This window comes from Benincasa hispida, chromosome 11 (genome assembly GCF_009727055.1).
Source record: "Benincasa hispida cultivar B227 chromosome 11, ASM972705v1, whole genome shotgun sequence".
Classification (NCBI taxonomy): Eukaryota; Viridiplantae; Streptophyta; class Magnoliopsida; order Cucurbitales; family Cucurbitaceae; genus Benincasa; species Benincasa hispida.
Window position 1 is genome coordinate 28,751,312 of NC_052359.1, and position 5,777 is coordinate 28,757,088.

At 40.5% G+C, this 5,777-nt stretch overlaps 1 non-coding gene across 1 annotated transcript; it reads right to left on the reverse strand.

The window, feature by feature from the left end:
• Nucleotides 1–1,997: 1,997 nt before the first annotated feature.
• On the reverse strand, nucleotides 1,998–2,104 carry LOC120092326. The gene has a single exon (XR_005486031.1). It is a non-coding gene; the product is annotated as a small nucleolar RNA R71 (small nucleolar RNA).
• Between the last annotated feature and the right edge of the window lie 3,673 nt (nucleotides 2,105–5,777).

Sequence of the window (5,777 nt, forward strand, 5' to 3'; positions counted from 1 at the left end):
TGAATACGATCACAAAATTATCAAGATAGTCCTTAAAAATTCTATTCATCAAATCCATGAAGGTTGTTGGGGTATTATTAATCCAAAGGGCATCACAACGAACTCATAATGCCCATATTTTGTTCGAAAAGCAGTCTTGGGAATATCAGACTCCTTGATTCACAGTTGATGATATCCATATCGTAAATCTATTTTAGAGAATACTGAGACTCTTTGTAATTGCTCAAATAGGTCATCAATGCGTGGGAGTGGGTACTCATTCTTTATTGTCATATTCAACTCTCGATAATCTAAACATAAACGCATTGATCCGTCCTTTTTCGTAACAAATAAGATAGGTACTCCATATGGAGACACGCTAGGGCGTATAAATCCTTTGTCTAACAAGTCTTGTAATTGTATTTTGAATTCTTGCAACTCCGCAAGTGCCATTCTATATGGTTCTTCAGATACTGGTTCAGCTCCGGGAGTAGGTCTATATATAATTCTATTTCTCGACTAGGTGGTAAACCTGGAAGCTCTCCTGCGAATACATCTTTAAACTCTCTTATCACATGAATATCCTTAATATCATCTTTTGGGTTTCGTGAGTCCATCACGCTTGCTTGATATGCCTAAGCCCCATGGTTGAGCAAATTCTTAGTTTTTAAGGTTGAAATTATTCTTGGGACTGGTTGTGTATTAGAGGGCTTAAATTTAAATTTTATTCCTGTTGGAAAGGTAAATATGACCTCCTTATTATGGCATTCTATCCTTGCATAGTTTGCAGCTAACCAGTCCATACCTAGTATTATGACAAAATCACTTATGTCTAGGATGATAAGAGTCACCCCTAGTTTATGTCTTTATACTGACAACTCGCAATTTTCCACTGCTGAGCTGGCCAACATAGATACTCTGGCAGGAGTAGCTATGGATAGAATGTAGCCTAAAGGATTTTATGGTAATTGAGCATGTTTTGAAAATGTTGTAGAGATGAATGAATGACTAGAGGCCGAGTCAAATAAAGTGAAGACATAATATCGGAGGATGGGTCATGTACTTGTAACAACTGCATCTTGGTTCTCTGCCTCTTGATGTGTAGCAGCAAACACCCGTCCTTTCTGCTGTTCGGTAACCTTATTATTTATAGGCTGGGTGGTCTGGGCAGATGATACTTGGGTGACAAGCTTTGGGCAAGCCTTTGCATAGTGACCCGTCTGGCCACAATTAAAACACACTTCTAAGTTTCGAAGACACTGCCCCTTTTGGTGTTTTCCAGAATTTCTGCACTTAGGATATGTGAATGTTTGGCCCTTTTGTTGTGATTGTATGCTCTGAGTGCCTTGGGAATTTTTAGCTTGCTGTTGTGAACGTTGAAAGCCCTGTTGGTTGAATTTTCTCTTTTGATTTGGCATGAATCCTCGTTCAAAAGTTGAGGTTTTGGCAGCAAGATCTACTTCCATGAGTAAGGCCGACTTGAGGGAAAGTGCATACTCCTTGTGTCGAAAAGCAGTAACTGTGCCCCAAAGGCCTTCTCTTAATCCCCAAATATTTCCACCTTCTTCNAGATGGCGGAGCAGCCTGGAAATAGAGCACCAAATGATAATAATGTCACGGCGAATCCAATTCAGTTGGCAAACGATCGCAATAGACCCATCAAGGACTATGCATTGCCAAACCTCAATGATTTCTGTCCGGGAATCATGAGGCCAGCCCTCAACGGAAGCAGATTTGAAATGAAATCGATGATGCTGCAGATGATCTAGACTGCAGGTCAATTCAGAGGAAGGTGTGGCGAGGACCCGCACACTCACCTCTGAAGTTTTATTGAAATCTGTAACACTTTTGTGTTCCCGAACATCTCTGCTGAAGAGGTTCGACTAACGTTGTTCCCATTTTCACTCTGTGAACAGGCTAGGAAATGGGCATATTCTCTCGAACCGGGAGAGATCACTTCTTAGGAGCAGATAGTGGAGAAATTTATGAAGAAGTATTTTCCACCTACCGAGAACGCAAGACGAAGGAAACTGATCACAAATTTTGAACAAGATATGGATGAATCGCTCAGCGATGCTTGGGTGAGGTTTAAAAGGTTGGTCCAGGATTGTCCGCATAATGGGTTACCAGATTGCCTTCAAATAGAGATTTTCTATCATGGTTTGAATCCCGCTTCATAGACCGCTGCCAATGCGGCAGCTGTTGATGGTCTGCTCGACAAAACTTATGATGAGGCGAAGAATATCCTGGATTGCATTTCCAAGAACCATGAAGACTGAAGAGAGTGACCAAAGATTGAGACTTAAAGACTCTGACGCAAACAATGGTGCTATTACTTCATTACAAAACCAAATGATCGCAATGATGAATTTGATCCAAGGAATGGTGATCAGCAGCCCAACACTGCAAGGTGGGCAAACCAACGCAATCAGTCAAAACATCGCAAGGTGTGCGGCTTGCGGTGATGGGCATGCGATGGAAGATTGCCCACAAAATCCACAATTTGTATACTTTATAAAGAATAATCCCTTTTCAAACACCTACAACCCCAGGTGGAGGAACCACCCCAATTTTGCTTGGAAGAATCAACAACAAAATTTTCATCCTGTGGCGCAAAAAGAAGGGCCACCAGGATTCTTTCAATGCAATAACGGTCAACCGAGCAATCAAGCAAGTAGCTCACAACAACCATCGCAATTCTCTTCTTTGTAGAGCCTATTGAAGCAATATATAGAGAAAAACGAGACGGTGCTTTAGAGTCAGGCCACCTTCATTCGCAATCTTGAATTACAGATGGGCTAGATTGCGAGTAAGCTGAAAAGTAGACCGCAAGGGGCACTGCCAAGTTCAACCGAACTTCACGCAACCCGAGGGGATCAGGTAAGTAGCAATGTCAGGTTGTGACATTGCACAATGGGAAGACTGTGGAGGGAAAAAAGAAGGAGCATAGTAGAACAACTTCCATTGCAGCTGAACCTGAGATTGCGGTAACGCAAAAAGAAGAAGGAGAAAAAGAAGCAGTAGGACTTGAGGTTACGTCGACCTCGAAGCCAACTGAAATGGGAACTGTGAAAGTTCAGTTACCCCCTTTCCCTCAGAGATTAAGAANTTTTGGTATATTCATATGGCGGAAAATGGTTTCTATTTCTGTTATCAGATTCTCTGCTATAGTTGGATCCATAGATGGTCCATCAAATGTTGAAGGATTGAACTTCTTGAATTCTCAAATGATTTTCGAGTCATTTGTATGATTGGTTATTGATGTGGTGGATGAGATTGTGCTTCCATTACTCATATTCTGTATTAGTATTTGTAGTGCATCTGATGTAAGTAACACGTAAGGCGTTTGTTCATTTTCTTGATTTTGAACTCCTGTGGATTCACTTTGAGGTCTTCCTCATCATGTTGGAGCTCGTTGTGGTGGAATCTGGTACACACATTCTTTCATGATAATGAAGCAATCTAATCCTACTTCTTTTACTCATGCTTATGCTTGCTATATTATTTACTAAGTTACTTGTCTAAAAATTCAAGGTACCAACGTATTTGGCATAACTGTGGGTATCACTTAACAAGTTAAACCATCAAATACTACGACTCTTCTAATGTAGTAGAGTCTACTTGGCTCAAATGCTCTGATACGAAACTGTAATGACCAGACCCTTACATAATAAGATCCGACCGCTATGACATGCATACTTAGAGTTTTCCTATCATGAGATGCATTTTGGTAAAAATTTCAAAAGAACATGTCTAAAATTTTATTAATTAAGTAGAAAAACTATACAATGTTTTTTTTTAAAAAACACCATGATCCATAAAACATTAGCGTAGTGGAACAAAATGCATATATGACCAAAATAGTGAGTTTGATGGTTGGCCGCTTGAGCGACATCTGATCATGCCACCTACATTGTGCCCTTACCTACACAGTCTGTAGAATAGGATGAGTATATAATATACCCAGTAAGTAGTTCTCTCTTAAGGTAGTGACCAAATGCACAGTCACATGCAACATGTCATGAAAACATATGATTGGGACTCAAAACATAAACTTATAATAACATGAGGTGGTTGATGTTAGATGTTACTCTGGCCCTACTGAGTGCATGACCCGCTAATCATTAGATGGGTTAGTTATCGTTTAAGTCCTCATCTTTCTACCAAGGCAGAAGAACTTACATTTGCACTAGAGGGTTGCAACCATACATACCCTGCTAGTCTCTAGCATAAACATAATGTAAGATTGGGCCTAGAGGAATGCAACCATACATGCCCTACCAGCCCTGAAAGCATAACCTATACCTAATTAAAACTTGATCTTAACATAATCGTGAACAAACATAATGCATGAGGTCCCTGGTAGAGAAANATTACATGTTAACATTTCTTTTAGTGAAGCGATTGAGGAAATGCCTGCCTATGCCAAGTTTCTAAAGGACATGGTAACTAAGTAGAGGGGCATTGGGAAATTTTCCTCGGTGGCATTAATGCAAGATTCCAAATCAATCATCCCACCGAAGATGAGCGATCCTGGGAGCTTTACTATCCATTTCTCCATAGGAGGACTCTATATTGGGCAAACCCTGTGTGACTTGGGGGCCAGCATAAATTTGATGCCATTGTCAATTTTTAGACAATTAAATGTGGGGCAACTTGTGCCCACATTAGTGACTCTCCAATTGGTCGACAGATCTCTGGTCCATCCAGAAGGTAAGGTGAAGGATGTGTTGATAACAATTGACAAATTTATCCTATCAGCTGACTTCATTATTTTAGACTATGAGGCTGACAAAGATGTGCCCATCATTTTGAGGTGACCTTTTCTATCAACGGGTCGTGCTCAAATTAATGTGTATAAAGAAGAAATCACTTTGAGTATCAACGGACAGAAGCTCAAATTTAATATAATTCGTGCCATGAAGTTTTTGGATGAAGAAGACCTACATGATTCTGATGATGACCTGAATTTGATTGAAAAAGAAAAGTCTGATGAAGAGTATGAGGAAGAGGATGCCAGCGCATCCATTGCTGCCTACAATGCGATCACAACAAAAACAAACAAGGAAGAAGAAATGATCGCAAAGTAAGAAGAAGAGTCAACAGAAACAGATCAAAGAAAAACAACGCAACCTTCCTTAGTGAAGCCACCAACACTTGAACTAAAGACCCTACCAACCCATTTGAAGTACGCATTTTTGGGGCAGAATGAGAAGCTGCTAGTAATCATTTTCTCTGTACTCAACAAAGATCAGGGGAATACATTGATGAGCCTTCTCAAGAAATATGTGCGAGCAATTAGCTGGACGCTCACTGACATCAGAGGAATTAGCCCCCCGTACTGCATGCACCACATTCATCTTGAAGATGACCACAAGGCTACATTTGAACATCAATGTAGGCTCAACCCTGCGATGAAGGAGGTCGTCAAGAAGGAGATTATCAAATGGCTAGATGCGGGCATTATCTATCCCATAGCAGATACCACGTGGGTCAGCCCCGTGTAATGTGTGTCGAAGAAGGGAGGAATGACAGTAGTCCTAAATGAGAACAACGAATTAATGCCGCAATACTTGGCCTTTGAGCTCAGTTGGGTTAGAGCGTCGTGCCTAATAACGCGAAGGTCGCAGGCTTTGAAACCTGACATGGGCCAATAAGTTTTTTTTTTTTGACAATTCCTACCTTACTATTTTGATTACTGGCTACACTAAATTAAACCTCACAAATCCACTAATCACACACTTAAACAAACTTTATTTTTTTACTCGAAAAAATCAACCTCAGAGTCATGAAATAAA